This window comes from Pinus tabuliformis, chromosome X, assembly GCF_031772625.1.
Source record: "Pinus tabuliformis cultivar Carrire ecotype Pingquan chromosome X, CPIR1, whole genome shotgun sequence".
NCBI lineage: Eukaryota > Viridiplantae > Streptophyta > Pinopsida > Pinales > Pinaceae > Pinus > Pinus tabuliformis.
In genome coordinates this window covers 1,293,784,433-1,293,807,049 of record NC_142308.1, presented here as the reverse complement: position 1 = coordinate 1,293,807,049, position 22,617 = coordinate 1,293,784,433, and the positions used below count along the sequence as shown (strand labels likewise).

At 35.1% G+C, this 22,617-nt stretch overlaps 1 non-coding gene across 1 annotated transcript; it reads left to right on the top strand.

Moving 5' to 3' along the window:
* The first annotated feature begins 1,380 nt into the window (after window positions 1–1,380).
* Window positions 1,381–1,461, top strand: TRNAL-CAG (transfer RNA leucine (anticodon CAG)). The gene has a single exon. It is a non-coding gene; the product is annotated as a tRNA-Leu (tRNA).
* The last annotated feature ends 21,156 nt before the right edge of the window (window positions 1,462–22,617 follow it).

Sequence of the window (22,617 nt, the reverse complement as noted above, 5' to 3'; positions counted from 1 at the left end):
AAGGATAGTCCAAACTGGAAGAGGCATCCAATGCAACAAAGGGAGGCAGGTGGGACACAGATGGCCCAAAACGGTCCAGGACAGGATTTTGAGTAGACAGCGGGCAAAACGACGAGCCAAAGGAGTTAGAACCTAACACAGTGCGAGGGCGTGACCAAATCTCCTTGTAGGGATTTGGTTTTGTTGAATAGTCGACGACGTCTTATTCCATACCGGTAGACGAGTAGGAGTTCAAGGAACGGTAACGGCCGTGCTAAAAAGTCGGGATCAAGTCGCGAACTGTAATGCAGGGAAGTTCGCAGGTAGAATACGGGAAGGTGCAGTGACAGTGGGCACTAGTGAACTTACCCTAGACCTCGAGGCACATCATCGCGGATTCACAGAGCTCTCCCTTCAACCATAACTTCCTACAACATTTATTTAGTTACCTATTTTCGTTTATTTTCTCATATTTCACATTTTATATATATATATATATATAGATAATTACAATTAAAATTAATTTTTAATATACCTATGTTTCTTTGTATATTTAACTTCTATATTTTTATTAAAATATTAAACTTTAATTATAAACATTTATAAATACTTAAATTTATATAATTTAAGTTTGTAGCTTCTAGATCCTGGCACTAGACTTAGCCAAAAGCAGAAGCAGCGTTTGACAATAGTGACAACGCGATGGCAAGTGTAGTAGGAGCAACGAACAATAGTGAGCACTAGTAGCAGAGACTGCTAGAAGCAGTGGTTGACAGCAATGAGACTGCTAGAAGTAGTGGTTGACAGCAGTGACAACGCGCTGGCACGTGTAGTAGGAACAATGAACAATGGTGAGCCTTGTGTAAACATCAAGAGGTTTAGAAAATATGTTAATATAGTTTTATCATAAAATGTTTATTAATAATCAATTGGACATAAACTTTCGAAATGAATTGAAACTTATCCTATGTTTGCCCTAATATGAGGCTAATAAGATCCTCCAAATTAGATATAAGGCTAAATAAGGTCTCTAAAATCTTGAGTGGTTGGAGTAATCATAGTAAATTCTTGAAGGGTTGGAATAGTCATAGTAGATTTCTTATTGGTTGTAAAATAATACTTTATAAAATATAATTTTAGAACTTTAGACTAATTAACTTGGTTTTGTGAAAAAAACTGGGTGAAAAGAGTACACTAACCAGCACGGTATTCATCATTGTACAAGGTTTTAAAGCAAAGTGATTGTAAATGCGGATCCCCAGCGTAAAAAATAAAATACAATGTTTGATTATCATATTCCTCAATCGGAGTGTGGGTAAAAAAAAAAATTGTCATATTTGTATTCTATGTTATAACACGGCTGAGAAATGTTTATTGGTTACAGAGGGGCATACTACATTAGTCAAGATGGCCGAGTTGGTCTAAGGCGCCAGTTTCAGGTACTGGTCCGAAAGGGCATGGGTTCAAATCCCATTCTTGACAATGATAATTTTTGCTTCACACATAAGAGAAAATAGTGAATATTATTTCCTGCGCAGCAAAATAACCACTATTTTATATCAGAATCTAAATGAACATGGGTTTGAGTAAATGCTTCCACTATTTTATATCAGAATCTAAATGAACATGGGTTTGAGTAAATGCTTGTCAAATAAGATCATTTGGAGCCGTAATTTAATAAGGAGTGGTCTGGAAAGTTATGGAAATTCTAGTTATATTTAGAGAAAATTCAGCAAAGATTTTTGTAAATCCAAGTTATAATTGTTAAACTTCAAAATCTTAAGTGTTTTAGATGTTTTTGATGATGTTGAATTCATTTCCACCATCAAAAATATGATTTAAACATTGCCTCTATAAAAAATTTTGAATTTTTTTGCCTCCGGCCACTTTTAACTATCTAAGCAATTCCTCCGCCTCATTAAACGACTTCAATTGGATCGTAAAATAAAAGTAACTTTCATATCCAGAATTATCCAAAAATCGTCGAAAAGAAATTTCAAAATACTAATATTTTTCATTTTTTTATGAACGAGAAAGATGAATAAATATCAAATCCAATAGCTGGAATGATTAGATAAGAGCTGCCCAAAAGAGGATATGGCCATCCAAGTGACATGTTTCCACTATAAATATCCCATCCCAATAAAGAGAGTGATGCTGATATGTATACAATCATGAGAAAGGTTCCATCCACTATATATTAACTCACCTATTTATGCTTTAAAGATAATGAAGAAAAGGCATTTGTCTTTTAATATATTTATTTTTATTAAATGAAATGAAGCAATATTTGATATATTGAATTTTAAAAGCATAAGTTTATATAATAATAATAAAAATTAAGCATAACTATGAGTTAATGATATTTAATTTTTTTAATGTAACTATACGTTTAGCCATTATTTTTAATAGTGGGAAGAATATAGCAAAAAGTTGTGATATGGTAAATTATAATATGTATTATGTTGATTAAATTTTGTAACACTATGTTAATTTAAAGAGTTATTGTTTTAGGTAATTCATTGTAGATACACAAATAAGATTTCTGGTTGGAAGAGTATCTCAATTTAATAGTGTTTTTTTAGGTATAAATTGGTATTCTGGATTAGGTCTTCACTTGTTTTTATAATTTTTGACTCCTCTTTTTTGACTTTGTTTATTTATTTATTTATTTTAAAAATTAGTTGTTTAACATAGTGGTTACTTATTAATATTTGTTTTTAATAAATTAATAAATTTATATAACAATTTAAATATTATTTTTCAAAAACTAGTAATATTTGGTTTTAATAAATTAATTTAAATATTATTTTTCAAAAACTAGCTGTTTAATATAGTCGTCACATATTAATATTTTAATAAATTAATAAACTAATATCTTTATTTAAATATTATTTTTCAAAAACTAGCTGTTTAATATAACCGTTACCTATTAATATTTTTAATAAATTAATAAAATAATATCATTATTTAAATATTTTTAAAAAACTAGCCATTTAATATAGCCGTTACATATTAATATTTTAATAAATTAATATCATTATTTAAATATTATTTTTCAAAAACTAGCTATTTATTATAGCCGTTACATATTAATATTTTTAATAGATTAATGAAATAATATCATTATTTAAATATTTTTTTCAAAAACTAACTGTTTAATATAGTCGTTACTTAATAATATTTGTTTTTAATATATTAATATATTAATTTAAACATTATTGTTCAAATATAGCCGTTACTTGAAATTATGTCTCTACATTGCTCTCTATTTAAGCCTTTGCCATGGTCTGCCTCTTCATCTGATCCTAATGATGAACCACACTTGTTGGTTCGAAACACGTAGCCCAAAAATTATCTCATGTGATTTCTACCGAAAGACTTTATTTAATTCATTATGGATCACAGAAGCTTGAATACAAAAAATATTGTTTATTTCTAGGATGATATGAAATCTGTCTTCCTTAAGAAATACCAAGACTACTGTAAAATTAGAGATGTTAACGATATCTTTAGGATGCAATAGTCGAAAGATGAGAGTTTGGTTGAATATCTAGAAAGGTTCCTATATAATTATCACAAGTCACAAATGGGCAGTTTGGATGAGAAAACTATTAGGACTGTCTTTTTGAAGGGGTTAAGGGAAGAGTGCATTGAAACAATTAATCTTCTAGGTTTCGGGGATATTTATAAAAATCCTTTTGTTGAAGTGGCTGAACTGTGTCGAACCTATTCTAGAATCCAAGCTAAGGTAGGAAAAAGAACCCAGGACAATTCAAGAGATTATGTGCCTAATAATTCAAAATCTGTACAAAATGATGTCACTAGGGTTGAGTTAGGAAACCTTTTAGAAAAATTTAAAACATACATGTTAAACACCATTAGTGACCAACTCGATACTTTAAAAATCAAAAGAAAACAAGAAGAGGAAAAAGATGCTTTCGCAATTTTCTATACTAAATGTAGGCATAAGCATTGTGAAAGGGAATGTCCTATTAATATGGTTGAGGTCTATGGAATTTTCACATGGGAACATACCACCGATCAGTGCCCATCCCTTCATGGTCTACCAGCCATTTTCAAGGGAGGTGTTGAAACTAATGATTTACCATAAGTAAATAGGAAGCCAACATGGAGAAGGTCAAACCAAAATATTTTTCAAGAACCTAATTTACATGGATTTCCCCAAAATCAATCTTGGAACTCTCAACCATCATACCCTCCATGGCATCCTCAACCACTTCAAAACTCACCTTGGAACCAAGGAAGGAGAGGAAACTTTTATGGGAACGTATTCCAACCACAAAATCAACCATACTCCTAGTATCAATGTACACCTAATATGCCTTATGAATCCAACATTATGCCACTTCAGTAGGAATATAATCCAACCTATGTTCAACAACCCTCATTTGCACCACCTCCATTACAACAACTCCTACCTCTACCTTCAAGCTCTAATTCGCCTCCATAGCAGGCACCCCAAACATTTAATTCACCTCGACCAACCCATCTTCCTGCACAACCTATCGCTAACCCCAATAATAGACCTCCACAACCCGTGAAAAATATTGAATTACAACCTTTCCCTACATAGGTTATTACTATTGTCCCTATCAATGAAATTTAATTAAGATCAGGGAAAATCGTCAACAAAGATAAATTAGCCGTAATAATTCAAGAGGATGATCCTCAAGTGCAACCTGAGGATAAAATTCACCAACAAATAGAAAACCAAAAAAATAGTGAACCAGAAGAACCAAGGGAGCCTCCTTACCTGGAAAGATTGCTTGTTAAGAAAACTAAAACTCCCTTGGAATATGATCTGGAATCTGAACTAAGGAATGTCTGTATCAAAATACCACTACCGCAAACTATTAAAGACATTCCTATTTACACCAATATCATCAAGGATCTCTACATCTATAAACCAGGAAGGAAAGAACATAAAATCAAAATGTTAAAATAATGAGTCAAATGACAGAGATGATATTTGATTTTCCACTCAAGTATAATGATCTAGGGAACCCTGTAGTTACAATAGAAATCAATGGAACTCTTTTACCAAACACACTTGTATATTTAGGAGTAGCCATTAATGCTATGACAGTCGATACAATGACATTATTGCAATTACAAGGAGTTAAGCCTACACCTATAGTACTGGAATTGGTAGATTAATCCATTGTCAAACCCATGGGGATCCTAGAAGACATAGTGGTGACAATAGCCTCCTGGCAATATCCAATTGATTTTGTTGTGATTTCTCCAAAAAAATTTAAACCCGGACATCCAGTAGTTTTAGGACAACCTTGGTTGGCCACTGCTAATGCTATCATTGGGTGCAGAAATGATTATTTCGAATGGATCACACAATCATAAATTGACTATTTTTCCACCTACCCAAATGGCTGCTGAAGCACCTCTCTAGTTGGAAAGTCCTTATGGGGACGAAGATTATATGTTTCCCTTATTAACTTTATAACAATCACGGGGACTCCAGGAACAATGGGAAGATCATGTTTTACAACAATTCTTGTCTGATATTACTTGCATTAATTATCTTGTTTATTTTAATGGTAATCGACATGTTTTCAACAATGAATTTCAAGAAACCTGTCATCCAACTGTATTTGCAACATTTACTGTGGAAGCATTGGAATATAGCAATGAAATAAGTACATAACCTATTGAAATAGATGATGGAAACACATTGTATATTGGCACTGAGTTAGGTGCAAAACAAAAGCAACAAGTATTGAGCATGATTCAAACACAGTCTGGAGCATTCGCCTGGGATTACTTAGACATGAAAGGTATTCATCCAGACACATGTGTACACCATATTTATACAAATGAAGAAATTAGACATGTTAGGCAGCCTCAAAGGTGTATGGATCCATATCTAAAAGAGATCATTAAAGATGAGTTGCAGAAACTCATTAGTGCAGATTTCATCTACCCTATTTCCTATAGAAAATGGGTTTCACCCTTGGTGGTGGCCCCAAAAAAAATGGGAAATGGCGAATCAGCATAGATTATCGAGAGATGAATAAGACTACTTTGCGAGACTATTTTCCTTTACCTTTCATTGATTAAGTACTTGATACATTGTCAGGGAAGAAGTATTTTTATTTTTTGGATGGATATAGTGGTTATAACCAAATTGAAATATCCCTGGAAGATCAAGATAAGACCACCTTTAACTGCCTATGGGGCACCTATGCCTACTGAGTTCTTCCCTTTGTTTTGTGCAATGCTCCAGCTACTTTTCAACGAGTTGTTCTAGTTATATTATCTGATTTGATACATGACTGTGTAGAAGTCTATATGGACAACTCCATGGTATATGGGGATGATTTTCATCAAGCCTTGGAAAACTTAGAAAAGGTACTAATTAGTAGTTTTAAATTTAAAATGATGCAAACTTGAGAGATTGTCTTGGGACATCACATATCACATGAAGGGATAAAATTTGACCCAGAGAAAATAGAGGTAATATCACATATTCCATTTCCTGTGTCACAAACGGACGTAAGAAGTTTTATGGGACATGCAGGGTACTATAGGAGATATATCGAAAATTTTACTAAAATTGTAGTGCCTATATTAAAATTTCTTAGCAAAGATGCTGATTTTTTATGGGATACTAACTGTCAGAACGCTTTTTAGGAACTAAAGGATATATTGACTACTACTCCATTGTTGCGAGGGACTAACTGGTCTCCCCCATTCCACATTTATACAAATGCATCAGACACTACTCTTGGAGCAGTGTTGGGTCAAAGGGAGGATAACTTTCCTTACACTATTTACTTTGTTAGCAAGAATACCTCGCCTACAAAATTAAATTATATAGTTCCTGAAAAGGAATTATTAGCAGTCATTCATTCCATTAACAAATATAGACATTATATTATTGGCTAAGAGACTTTTGTCCATACCGATCATTCTGCCATTAGATTTCTTATGAATAAGCCTATTACTAATGAAAAAATTACAAGATGGCTACTTTTGTTACAAGAATTTAACATTACTATGATTGACAGACCTGAAAAAAGATAATTTGGCTACAGATTTCCTATCCCGAATGAATATTACCCAAAATCCAGCTCTAGTACTAGTTCCTGATGATTTTCTAGATGAAGATTTATTTTCTGTTTCAACATTTACTCCCTAGTTCGCTGACGTGGCTAACTACTTAGTGGCAAGGAGGCTACCTAAAAATCTTTCCAAAAGAGAAAAACATAATATTGTGTAGTGTAGTGCCAATTATTATCGGATATATGGGGACTTGTTCCGCATTGGACTTGATTTAATCATGAGAAGGTGTGTGCAAGAGGATGAAATGTTTGATGTGTTGAAAGCTTGCCATAGTGAGCCCTATGGTGGGAAATTTGTGGATAAAAGGACAATCTACAGTCATACATGAGGTCTACTATTGGCCCACACTTTTCAAGGATGCTAAAAAGTTTGTTTGAAGTTGTGATGCGAGTCAGAGAATGGGAAGACCAGTTCTAGAAGATGAAATGCCTCTTCAAACGCAGATATCGGTCGAAACTTTTAAGAAGTGGGCATTGGATTTTGTGGGGCCCATCTCTCCCACATCAAAGAAAAAGAGATACATACTAGTTTTCATTGATTGCATAACGAAGTGGGTAGAATCCAAGGCCTTTTATTCTCCTTTAGAGAAAGCAATGGTAGATTTCCTTTTTGAGGATATATTCACTCGATTTGAGGTGCCTAGGGAGATAGTTAGATCAAGGCACACAATTCACGTCCAAAATAGTCAAGGATCTTACTGGACAATATAAGGTCAAGCATCAGAATTCTACCCCTTACCACCCCCAAGCAAACAGACAGGTGGAATCTACAAACAAAGTCCTAGAGTCTATCCTCACTAAGACAATTTAGCTTCACCATGGCAATCGGGCTAACAAGCTACCTGATGCATTGTGGGTTTTCCAGATAACTTGGAGGAATGTGATTGGAAACACTCCTTACTAGTTAGTACATGGGAAACAAGTGTTGCTTCCCTTTGAATTTCAAGTAAAAAAATTCTGAACTGCCTCTCAATTGGAAATGAATCTGAATGAAGCCTAGGAGCAAAAGTTACTACAGCTGGATGAGATTGACAAAATTAGACAGGATGCATTTCAGCGAACCATGTTAGTATAGGATCATAGAGCTAGGTGGCATGACAAGTACATCAAGAAGAAGGTTTTTCGACTAGGATATTGGGAACTATTATATGACTATAAATTTAAACATTTTAAAGGTAAATTTTCAACTAGATGGTTGGGACCTTATGAGGTGGAAGAGGTCTTCGATAATGGCTCTGTTAAAATAAAAACAATTGATGTTGATCAGACCCCATTCGTGGTGAATGGTCATCATTTGAAGATATACCACCAACCGCTCTCTCACCAAGAATTTTTGCAGAAAGTAGAAGGAGATCCAAAAATGGAGTTGGTTCAAGGAAATGATCCATCTCCTGCTGGTTCCTCAAACTGATTTTCTTTATAGTTATATTTATATTTATGTACATAGTATAAAATAATAGTGAGTTGGCTCTTTTTTTTCCCTTTCAGCTCACATATAATAAATGGGAAATATACCAAGGGTAAGTTTATTCCTTTAACCAGACTTGGCAGATTATTTATGGAAAATGACTCTTTTTTTTCCCTTTCAGCTCACATATAATAAATGGGAAATATACCAAGGGTAATTTTATTCCTTTAACCAGACTTGGCAGATTATTTATGGAAAATGACCTTTTGCAGTCTTCTTTGAATGTTTTAGACTCCCAAAAATTGAATGTTCCGAGCAAAGACTGATCCAAGCTTGTAAATATTAATGGAACAATGGTAGCTAGGGATCTGATGAGTACATAATTATTCTTTTCCGGGCTCATCAGAATATTCAATGACAATAAATCCCTTGGAGTCTACTTTGAGTTTTTCAGACTCTTTAAACAAGAATACCCCGAGCAATGGCTAACTCAAGCTTGATAAACCTATGAGGTGGCAATAGTTAGGAATATACTGACCATAGAATTATCCATTTCCAGGCTCAGAAAAATAAGGATGGAAAATAACACATTGGAGTCTTCTTTTGTGCCTTTTAGACTCTCTAAAAATGAAATGCCCCAGGCAATAATCATTCCAAGCCTAGTTAAAAATCCATGGGATGATGTTTCCAGGTTCTGAATAAGTATCAACAAGAAAAGTCTCCAGTCAAACTCCATGGGATATTCCAAGAAGAAATTTTGTTCATTTTCAATCCAGTTCAAATGGATTCTATACTTAATCTAGCACTATTATGAATCAAATAGAGCTCCTAAACCGGTGAGAATTTTCAAAGGTATTAGTATCAACAACCAATATGGATGAGAGGACAATTTTTTTTTGAAATTGTTCTTATATTTTTGAGGAATACTCTATGCTTACTTAAAAATTAAAGACATCCTATATATTTTTCAAATCATCTCAGAAGATTATGTTCCTAATTTAGCATTGGCATTATTTACTTAACTTTACATCATAATACATCAAACAGAGCCACTTTAAAGTTTTTTTTTTTTTATTTTCAAAAAGGTTTAAAAGCATTACAAAGAATAATTTCTGCCTAGCAGCACTCCAAGTGATAATGTAATGATATTTTGGGGCTAATTTGGTACCCTAAGCTAATTCATTATTACAAATTCAGTTATGAGGCTCATGCATCTTCAACAATGGAAATTGGTATTGCTATCCTTGTTTTCGAGATCCAACATTATTATGAGTTAGAACCAAGGTATGTGAATATTTATTTACTTGGGCTAAATTAGAAGCATATGATTATAGGCTATGTAGTGATTTATCTCCATTATCTATTATTATTCCGTTGTCCTTCCCTATTTCGATGAATGATTAATCCCCATTCATCCTCCCTCTCGTTCTAATTATAACACCACATGTTATCATCGATTTATCCTTGTCACAACTTCTTTCCTATCATTTCAAATATATGACACATTGTTGGTTATCATAACAACCAATCCCCATTTCCTTCATCACCGCCATTCCGTCCATTCCCTCACCTATACAACTCCTTGTTGAGTACTGATTCATCATCCCCACCGCAAATGCAGGTTGTCACTCCAATCATCTAAATGGTTTCCTTTTAAAAATTCTCCAAGGCCAAAGGATCAGTATGGTAATTTTCTGCTCGGGATGCTAAGGAAGATGATTGTGAATATTAGTTGCTGTAACAAAAATTCTCAAGACTTGTCTTCACTTAGGCATGGGGGATGATCGACATGAGCCCACCTTTGTTCAATTTTTCCAAGAGTCCGGAATATGAGAGTTGTAGGGAATTGTTAGAGGAGAAAGGTTGGATGGGGTTTCTTAGGAAGTTTCAGGGGTATAACGATAAAGTGGTTGTGGCTTTCTCACAGAATTTTAATGGAGAGATTGTGGAGATAGGGAACCTTAAATTCAAAATTACAGAGGAATACATTAGAAATGTAACGTAATTGTCTTCTACAGGTGAAAATTTCTTCAAGAGAGAACCCCTAGACATAGAATATTGTACAAAATTCCTCAAACCTGCATATCAGACGCTGAGTTGGTCAAGAGGGGTTTTGCACAACTATATGGATGAGAAGTGGTACTCGTTAGTCACCGTGTTGCAAAGGTTCATCACATGCAAAGGTAGGTATGTCGCTATTTTTCTCTATCATATCAGATTACTGTTACATTTTTTAGAGAACCAGAGGTTAACTTTCCCTACTTTTTGCATAAAAGTCTACATAAGATGGCAAGAGGGGTTTAGTCGGTAGGCAAAAACCCTGAGACTAGTACATACCACCACAGTTTAATTAAGATGATAGTAGTAGCAGATTTGAGCAAAATACAAAAGTCTTGGAGAGAATTTCTAATCGATAAATTCCCAGGGGAAGAAATCCAGATGAAGGGACGACATTGACTCATCAGTCCTGTGTCAAAACTCTCAAGTCTTAAGGCCAAGACTCCTCAAAGTTATAGACCAGACCCATTAGGGGAATTTTGAGGTCTAAAATGGGCCTCCTAAGAAAAATGTACAACCAAAATAAACTTTATAAGAACTAATAGGATTCAAGATGATGATGTCAACCATGGGGGATGATTCAACAATTTTGGAGTAAAAGTGTAAAAAGATTAAAAATAACAAATAATAAAATTACTTTTTCAACTCGTATTTTCAACTTATCTCCCTAAGTTTTTACTCAAATTTTGAGCGGGAGTACTCGTTGGATGTAAAAATTAATTTCTAATCCAAGGAGTACCCATGTTGAATACTTTCGATGGACCCTTCTACACGAAAAATGAGAAATACATGAGAAAACGTGATTGAAATCAAGTTTTTCATGTATTTATCATTTTTCATGTATTAGGGTCCATTGAAAGTATGCAACATGGGTACTTGGATGAGAAATTAATTTTTGCATCCAACAAGTACTCCCACTCTAAATTTGAGTAAAACCTTAGGGAGATAAGTTGAAAATACAAGTTGAAAAAATAGTTTTTTCTTTTTTCCCTCTAAAATTTGATGACGTAATCTAATATTATTTTATTATTTCCACTATTATTTTATAATTTCCTTAGGAGGCCCATTTTAGGCCTCAAAATTCCCGTAATTCTATTCCAACAACAAAACCTACCACTAATGAAGAAGGAAACTCTGTGAAAAACTTCCAGGGGCCCCAATAGATCCGAGCATTCCAGTTGAGAAAGCAACCCCACCTTCGGGGAAGAAGAAGAAATACAATGGGCACATCAAACAATGAGTCGAAAAGGTTAGAACTACTCTTAAATGAAAGAGTAAATTGTCCATGGTGACTTAGGGTCAACTACTATCTCTTCTACTCCTTTTTAGCACCTAGCAGAAAACCCGACTGTCTCCCAAAATCAGCGTTGAACCAAGGGCATGTATAGATAGGAGTTATCTATTTCAGGTAGTCAAAACCAAGAACCCATTGATGTTTTGTCTCCCGCTGATCAGGAAACCGAGAAGCACGATGCGAGGAATGAAGAAGTAGAAGCTCCCCTGTTTGAAGAAAGAATTCCATAAGAGATTGTTCAATATTTTTTGAGTAGTTCCCCACCTCAACACTTTCCCAACAAAAGTGAAAGCAACAAGGATCAAGGATCTAACCCCAACATTAGTAACACCAACTTTGCTCATGGTGGAAGTAATTCCTAAAAACCCACGATACCAGTCAAAACATCCTCTGTTCATGATGAAGAGGATCTGCAACTACTGGTGGCTAAACTACAAAAAAAAGAATATGAAACTGAGGGAGTGAGCAGATAAGTATAAGATCCTATTTCACTATGTGCGAGATGTCAAAAACCAGTACCGAGACACCAACCTTTCCCCAGTGTCTAAGAATGATGCATTGATGCTAAGGAACAAGAAACTAGTTCATTGGAAGTTGGCTCGACTGAGGCCTGTCAAAAGGCCTAATGCTCAGAGAGTAGCCTTGTATTTTCAGAAATCTTCAGTAACAGATAGCCATGGCTTGGAGTTTTTGGTCAAAGTGGCGGGAGTTTGAAATACTAGCCTACCCTAATTTATTTTTGATGACTAAGTGGTAAGTGCATGAGGGAAGGCATTCATTTAGGTATGATGGGATGTTGGTCCCCACTTTTGTACCCATTTTCACCTCTTTCTTTACTATTAATAGGATCATATCCATTGGGTTATTGATAACTAATTATTATTTGGATTTGTAGACTTGGAAGTATGTATACAGGTAGCAGAAGCCTCAGTACTTGGATGGACAACACATGAAGATGGATAACTCATCACACAACTGATTGTTCACCATTTTGTACCTAACTCTGTAGTATGATTCTGTGCCTTATTTAGCAGCCGATATTCAAGTGAGTCTCAGACATTTTGAGATGAATCTCTTCTTGCTTGAAAAAGAGATCAGTTTTGCCAAAACAAGACCCAGCCTAGTTAATCTGAGATCCATCTAGAGAATCAATCACAAAGATTTCATACAGTCCATATTAGTTTTGATGTTTATCTATTTAATTTTTATGCCTAATTAGTTAGATCTAGTTTCCATTGGTCAACCTTTTTAAGGCTCGATGAGCTTCGTATCTAAGCTAGAGAAAGGAGTAATCGAACAGACTGTTGATTAGTTTTACCAGTACACTTTTCTGAGAAGACGATATAATGATGTATATCACATTTGAATATGCATTTTGAACTTCAATATAATTTTGATTCGACATTAAGTTTCCTGTAAGTGTCATGGTTTCATTCAGTTTTTAACCAGTATTGAATTAATCTAAGCTTGCTCCAGGAGTGGAAAGGGCCCACCACCACCTGGAAACAAGTTCTGTACTCAGTATAGATCTTAGGAATTATATGTGATTATCCTTTAGCAATGTGAATCTTGTTTGGATTGTAGAATCACTATTTCATTTCGTGCTTAAAATATTTACCCTGTTTCATAAAGTCTGAATCGAATGTAATAGATCTCATTTCTCAAATCTGTAAAGACCAGTAAGGATTTTGTTGAATGATGATTTTTGACATATGAATGGTCCTTTAATATGATTGCATGTTGCAGAATGTTTAAGGAATGTGTTTGATTTGGAAAGGTACAGGGATTGACCATCATAGTTTAAGTCTCGAAATCGGTTTTGTGTTTTGTTCGTTTTGATCTTGTAGCATTATGCTTATATGAAAAATGCTCATGATTTGTTGATTCTGAACTTAACATAGATCGAAAAGGATTGAATTGAGATTGAATTTTAATACTTATTATGCAAGGTTTTCTGAGTGGTTTGTAATGGCTTTAATCTAGAATGAGTGGTTGAATTTCTGAGTTACATATAGTTAGTATTGAATTAAATAGAGTCAGTGTGCATTTAGTTTTTAAGATGGAAAGTTATGATTTCATATGTCCCGGGATCTAGGCCCAACAACTAGAATTCTGCTTAGTTAAAACTTTCTTGTTTTCTTAGCATAAGAATATGTTTGTTGAGTGTCACTTGTACTTAGATTAAATCTGGTGTGGCTTTGGTTATGTAGTAAATGCATGAATACAATATGAGGCTGGATTATGTGTAATTTCCATCATTTCGAAGAAGTTAAGCTTTCTGAGTGATATGTCCTTTTTGAATCGAAGATTTCCTTATTGAAGATTTCTAAGTGGTGATTAGAACCTTTTAATTTTCTGAGTGGTGATTAAAATATTTCTGAGTGGTGAACTATAGTTATTAGTGATAAGTTTCTCTCATGTGGTGATTAGGATCTTTTAATTTAAGCAGTAGCTTCTCCTTTGTTTACATCATGATTAGTAAAGCCAGCCTTGGTATTATGGTTCAATTTATGCAGTGATTGGGTTATTTAAATAATTATTGGCATTCTTTTACAAACAATGATCCATATTACTTGAACTATGAATTCTGAAGCAATTTGTATAAAGGATTGGCATCAATTTGTTTTCATGTTTCATTTATGAGTGTATTCTTAAGATAGGTCAATTATTATTGAAATTTTAAACAAGATAAAGATTGGATTTAATAGGCTTCTTCACTTCAGCTTGTGGTGCTTATGGAAAGGAGGAATTAAGCATTTTGTACTTAATTTTGGAACTTGAACTGGAACGCAGTGTGACTCAAAGATTACGATCCTTGGTTGATGATTTAATTTAGGGGACTTAAAACAACAAATAAAACTCCTAACAAAAACCACATGCCCCAAGTAATGTATATTTTTCTGGAAGAAGCTGCATTTACTAAGCTTGTCATACCACTGATGCTCTCTCAATAGTCTTAACACTGATGGAAAATTTTATGCATACTCTTCCTCATTCTTAGAATATATCAATATGTCATCAATGAATACAATCACAAACTTGTCCAGATAAGGATGCAACACACTATTCATCAAACACATGAAAGTAGCTAAAGCATTAGTCAAACCAAAAGGAACCACAACAAACTCACAATGCCCATACCAGGTCTGGAAAGAAGTCTTGAAAATGCCTTCTTCTTTGATTCGTACCTGATGATATCCTGATCTCAAATTGATCTTCAAGAACACCGCTTGTCCCTTTAAATGCTCAAATAAGTCATCAATCCGCAACAAGGGGTACCTGTTCTTAATCGTCACCTTATTCAAATGTTTGTAATCAATATACAACCTGAGAGTACCATCCTTCTTCTTCACAAACAATACTGGTGCACCCTAAGGTGACACACTTGGCCTAATGTATCCCTTGTCAAGCATTCCCTTCAAATGAAACCTCAATTCCACCAATTCTGAAGTTCTCATCTTGTACAGTGCCCTTGATGCTGGTGCTGCTCCTAGTACCAACTAAATAGAAAATCCACTTCCCTTTTAGGAGGAAACTATGAAATATCTACTGGAAACATATCTTGAAATTGCTGCAAGAATGGGTACCTATTCAATACCTCAATATGCTCAACATCCTTGCATTTATCACTAGAAATATGAACAATAAACAATACGCATCCTTTGGAAAAGTATGCTCTGGATTATCCACAGTAATATGTTCATTATGTCAAAGTTTCGAACCCCAAAGGGGATCCATCATTAGGATAGAAAATAGATTGAGAAAAGAATCCATAGACCAGAATAGATAAATACCTAATTCAGGATAAATTCAAGTAGAAGTTGACTAATTCAAAAAACTAAACTACATAAATTTTTCCTTCCAATTTTTTAATTTAGTTTAGTTTTTTGAATTAGTCAGCTTCTACTTGAATTTATCCTCCATTAGGTATTTATTTGTTCTGGTCGGTGGATTCTTCTCTCAATCTATCTTCTGTCTTGATGATGGATGCCCTTTGGGGTTCGAAACGTCGACATAATGAACATATTACTGTGGATAATCTAGAGTGTACTTTTCAAAAAATGACCGCAAAAGCTTAAAGTCTAAAATACACATCCTTTCCTGCGACTACGCTTGACTTGCATAGCTGTAACCATCCTCATTGATGTCGCTTTCTTCTTACCCTTCAAGATTCTTTGTCCTCCATTGTCATCCAAGCATTCAATATCCTTTTCATAACAATCCACCTTAGTCCTATGAATATAAAACAAACCCATACCCAATAGAATATTTTATTATCCCAACGAAAGCACATTTAGATGCACTGAAGTAGACATACCATTCAACTGAAATGCATAAGCTCTTACCCAATGATGAACTCTTTTCTTAGTACTTGTAGCCAACTAAACTAACCAAGATTTTGTATGCACTTATTTATTCAACCCACACTTATCCAACAAGTCAACACTAATATAACTATAGTTAGATCCAAGGTTAATCAAAATATAAACTACTTGATCAAAACGCTTACCTTCCATATCGATAATAGATGTGTGATGATCAACCTGCCTATTATCCAACACTGCATAAATATGAGGAATACTCTGTCCAACATCCCCCAATGTATGTGCCTCCTGAGCACTATAAATTTGTGGTTTGCCACCCTGATGGTATGGAAAATCCCTCCTACTATGATCCTTGCCACATGTCCAACACTGTAAAGGATTCCTGCCATCACCCTTGTTCTTCTACTCAAAAGGAAATCCATGTCCTTTGTTAGATGCATTAAACTTCGTATGTGATGCTACATTCTCTTTTTCATCTGTATCCTGTGGTTTTCATCCCTTCTTAACCCACTTTTCATTATTCTTCTCATTACCTTTCCAATCCTGCTTAGACTCAGTATTGCACTTTTATTTCTTGTAACAGTGCTTCAAATTTTTTATGGATTCCTCCAATGATCTAGGCTCATGAAACTCAATCCTATCTTTGAATAATATGGACAAACCATTGATGAATCTCTGAATATTCTCTTTCTCCTCCTTAAGATTATTCACATACCCCAAAAACTCCAAGAATCTGCTAGTATACTCCTCATCGGTTATAGATCCCATCTTCAACTCATATAATTCGTTTGCCTTGTCATCATAATATCTCTCAAATAAATACTTCTTCCTGAAAAGTATCTTGAACTCATTCCAAGTCAACTTCCTTCTCGAATGATTCTGACATTCTTTACATGTTCCCACCAAATTTTTGCCTTGCCTTTAAGAATGAAAGTAGTTTTCCTGGCTCTCATGTTCTTTGAGTAATCATGCAACTAGAAGAACTTATTTGTCCCAAGAAAAAGACTTCTGCATCATGTGACTTATTCATTTCTTCATCAAATATAGGAGGCTTTTTTTTCTTGAACTCCTCTGGAAAGTACTACTTATCACTTATCATATATGGATGGTGACGGTGATAATGATGTTGTGTCTCTGAACTGGAACTGGAAGAAATCCACAGTCATTAACCCTCCTATCAAGTGTATCCAATAAGCTAACATCTATGAATAAATCACAAAAATCATAACCATAACAATACATGCATAACAAACATATAGACACTAACATGCATGCATGGTAAACACATTCCACCCATCTTGTCCAAGTGTTGAACTTGAGAGCTATGATACCAATATGTAACCACCCCTCCCATATCTGCCCAGTTTCACTAGCATGAATCAACCTCCTAGGTTCCATTGAGGAAGTAGAGTTAACCGCAGAAGAAAAACTGACAACTCAACACATCCTATAGGGGCTAGTGATCACTTAGAGGCTGAGTAGCCACCCTAGGTGGCCAAAATGTGAGCTAGACACCATTTTGTTTTCTGATCTAGACTGACATCTGCATGAACAAGCCTGAAATCCAACAACTGTAATCCTTCAGTTTCATGCATAACAATGCCTCCAAGTGACTCTAGTCCAAATTTCTCAGTTCTAAGCCTGCAACCCCAGAATCAGAGCCATCTTTACAGTGTTAGTCTCCAAACCACTACCCAGAACTTTATGAGACTTTCCAAAACTATAAATGACACAAGGAAAAATCCTCTAATTCAAAACTTGATCAAAGAATTGACTTAACTATGCATAACCATAACAGTCATTTTTTCAAACACATGGAAAATGTGTAATCTACAAGTCATGAATGCATATTTAAACATAGGGATCTAATAATTATCTGATAATCGTCAAGAAGGTCTAGTTTCCTACCATGATAGCTGAAATAACATCTATTAGTTCATGCATTCATTAACCATTCATCAACAAATCAAAACACTTCAAGAGTCGTATCCAATACACATCTCATAATCAACATATAACTAAAAAATGAAAAACACATACAACAGAGGTGTATCCATGGATTTGCAATCCTACATATGGAATCTCTGAAGGATTTCATAGGTGTACTTCTCCTGTCCAACAAATATATCTTCATCTCCCTTCCATGTCTCCAAGCCAAGCAAGTAGTTCATCAAACCCATATCCTTCATCTCGAATTCTCTTGCAAAGTCTTCCTTGCAAAATGGATCAACTTGTCATCTCCTATGAATATCAAATCATCCACATAGAGAGCTAAGATGAGAAGGCTTCCATATACCATAATGTAATAGATATTATCATCTGCTTCACTCTGAGTGAAGCCCAATCCACTGAGATAAGAATCTATACAAGTGTACCAAGCACGAGGTTCCTTCTTGAGACCATAGAGGTCTCCCTTGAGCCTACACACATGTGCCCTCAGGCTGCTCAATGTAGATATCTTCCTCAACCAATCCCTTGAGGAAGGTCATCTTAACATCCATTTGGTGGATCCTCCACCCAAAATGTGGAGCCAATGTAAGTATGGTCCTGATCTATGAGTATCTTTCCACAAGGTAAAATGTATCCCCGTAACCAATTCCCTCCACCTATGAGAAGCCTTTGGCCATAAATATAGCCTTGTAATTCTCAACGCTACCATCAACTACATTTTTCACCTTATACAAACACCCAGAACCAACAATTGACTTGTTCTCAGGTCTGGGCACCACCTCCCAAACATTGTTCTTCATGGTGGGCTTATATTCCTCCACCGTGTCATATACCCAAACTTGTTGGGAAGATTTCTCTTCAAAAGAAGATGGCTCAATATCAATCAACTTTGACATGAGTGAAATATATCATGTATATCTATCTGGTGATCTCCTCTGTCTGCACAAGGTGATAGGAGCTCCAACCTGCTCCTCAACTTCCTGCACCAATTTTCAACCACCTTGTTCCTCTTCCTCCCTTCTCTTGAAGGATTTGTATGAGTGGGTGTCTTCACTCGGTCTATTCTTTGCACCTCCACATCTGGTTTCTCCACATCATCCTCTTGGATTGTCCTATTTCCTTTGAGAAATATATGTGCGTGGATCTGACTGATGCTTCTCCTTTGGAGCTAGAATCTCCTGCTCTGTTGGTATGCTCAACTCTCACTCTAGAGAGCTCCTCGTGGATTTATGTTCATCAAATCTCACAAACATCCTCATAATAGTCATTCTATGTGAGGGCATGTACACCCAATAAATATGTGGTGTCTCAGTATAACCCACAAAGATCCCCCTCTTTGCAGTGGGCTCCAACTTTTTCATGCTATCTTTGGAGACATGACAATAGACTATGGATCCAAAAATACGAAAGCGGGAGACATCTGAATTTCTCCCAAAGATATCCTCTTTAAGTGTAAGCACTCCAAGAATTTTGTAAGGACTCTATTCTACAAGTAAAAAATTGTATTGCAAGCTTCATCCGATAGGGATAATGGAAATCCATGGTCATGCAACATTGCTCTAGTAGCTCCTACAATACTTCTATTTTTCCTCTCTACAACCCCATTTTGCTTTGGGTTGTGGGGTGCAATCAACTACCTTCAAATACCATCCTTAGCACACAATTATTTTAATACATTAGACACATACTCTCCTCCATTATAACTTCTTAAGGATTTAATTTTATTTCCAGACTCATTTTCAACTAAGGATTTAAATTCAACAAACTTTGAATAAACCTCATCTTTCTTCTTTATTAAATAGATCTAAAATTTGCGAGAAAAATCATTTATGAATATCACATAATACCTGTGATTTACAATTAATACCATGGAAAATGATCCACACACATCTGAGTGAACTCACTCCAAGATGGATCCAACTCTGCTATCTCAGAACTGGAAGTAGGATTTAACATATTTTACAAGAGTGCATCCCTTGTAGACATCATGTTGATCAAGGGTTCATTTTGGAAGTCCCATGGTGATCCACTACATTATTTTGAAAGCTCCATGGCATAGGTGTACCATGCACCTATGCCAGGGATCTCTAACATCTAAGACCTGAACATGTTCTGCCTTGCTACTCAATGAAACACATGCATCCACCTCTAACTTCTAGACATTTTTAATTCTAATACCAATTTTTATTACTTGTCTAGTAGCAACATGCTTCAAAAATTCCTTCCCTTTATTCAACACCACATCATATCCTCTATCTTCAATTACAACTACAAAAACTGGTTTTTTCTTTAGACTAGGCACATACATTACATTATTTAAGTGAACATGGGAGCCTGACTCCCTCTTAAAGGTGACAGTGTCAATCCCTTTAATACTATACCTTCCATCATCTCCAATCTCTATGTGTAATTGAAGGTCCTTATCCTCTAAGCTGCTGAAAGTTGCTGAAGAAATCCTTATCTCCTATCATATGAAATAAAGCACTAGAGTGTAAGCACCATACACTACCTCATATAGTACTTTCCATGCAAGAAATTATGGTGAAATACAACTCTAATTGTGATGCGAGAGAATCTCTTCCTTCTCCTTATCTAGGCTTCTTACTGGGTTTCTTGTGTGGACACTTGGTTGCATAGTGTCCATACTCATTGCAGTGAAAGCATTTGATTTTATTGATATATTTCTTCTTGCCATGGTTCTGGATGGATTCTTCCTTGCCTTGGGCCTTCTTTCCTTTTCCATCTAAGGAAAAGTTATCTTTCTCATCAATTCTGAATGGGACTCCATATATAGTGTTTCTTCTAATCTCCTCCTGCACCAAGTCAGACCAAAGTCTCTCCCCATATTGGAGCTTGTCTCTTCTATTAACTAAATCCTAATAGTTGTGCCAATACTTTGAACACCAATGAGTGCTAAGATCACAAGTTCATATGGTGGCACAATATCTCCAACTCTTCCAAGTTCATCTCTCACCTGAGTGAATTTGGGTAGGTTTTGAACAATACTTTCATTTTTATTCATTCGAATGTTCTTGAGCTTATCTTTCAATGCCAAATTCCTGGCATCACTGTTATTTTCCAATAGCCCTATGATGGTTTTTCACATTGGATAAGAAGTATCCCTTGCATGCAAATTTGAAACCACATGGTCTCTGACTCCCTCCAGGATAATCCTCCGGCCTTTTGTTGTATCTTTCTTCCATTGAGCCAGTTGTTGTGCATATGATATTGTTGGTTTTGGAATATCAGTTTCTGTGTACTCTAACACTCCATTGTCATCCAACACAACTTCCATTCTCTCTTTCCTAGAAAAAAATTCAAATTTCTCTCTAATGCATACTCAAGCCTCAATCCATTGAAAGATATTGTTCCCGCACTAAAGAAATACCCACACCAGAAATATGTTATTCAAAATTTATTTGAGAGATGATCAGGAACCTGGTTTCTATGTAGTTTTCAATAACTTTGATACCATGTAGAAATAACTCAAAATTTGTAGCTACTAATGAAATCAGACTAAAATCAATAGGCTCAAATTTCTTCTACTAAATTATGTGGAAGGAAAACTAAAAATAGAAACACATGCAATCATTCAATCATAATGAACACAATTTTTACTAGGGAACCCAACTGGAGAAAACCCCTCCTCTATTTTTATTGTATCATATGGGAACAATGATCTATTACAACGAATTCTTCATTGCTTGAATTTCAATCTGCATTGTAATGTTGATCTCCTCTTGAGTCTTCTCTGGCCAATACTTAGCCAAAATAGGCCTCCTACTTCCTCCCATATCCTTGAGCAATTTATGCTCCTAAAGAATAGGAAATCTCCCATTTCCTTGCATAGTTCCCAAGGGAATTAGCTCATCTGCTACATGTAAACAATGTACACACACTATTATATAATAATGATTACAATATGCCTTTTCTCTCCAACTTCACTAGGCAGTTTGAATTGCATGCATAACTAGTTAACTGAGAGTTAGTTGAATTTACAAAAATTACACCTACTCAACTAAACTCATATTGACTCTATTCTATACTAGAGCTCAACTACCGAAGTTCACTAAAGATAACACCTCTAGAAGGATAGATCTTAGCCACCAACTTGCACAACACTCTACTTCTAGCCCACAAAATCAAACTGACTAACTTAACTGAGTTATTTGGCCATGTCACTCCTGCTAACTGCCTGCCAACTCATCCTACTGAAGTGGAAATTAAAATTTCTTCATTTGATTAAGGCATAAGTCAAATGAAGCCTTTTCTTACTACAGTTTGACAAGTTGAGAAGAAATTTTCAACCATATCCCAAACTTCATTTCAATATGACCTTAGCCTTGGATACTTGTTCTGACATTCACCCTTTATTTGTTTTATAACCAATTCAGAGTCACCAAATACTAAAAAACAATCAATTTTCAATTTTTTTGTAGATTTTAATCACAAAATCAGAGCTTCATACTCTGTGATACTTTTTGTTGTTTTAAATCCCAA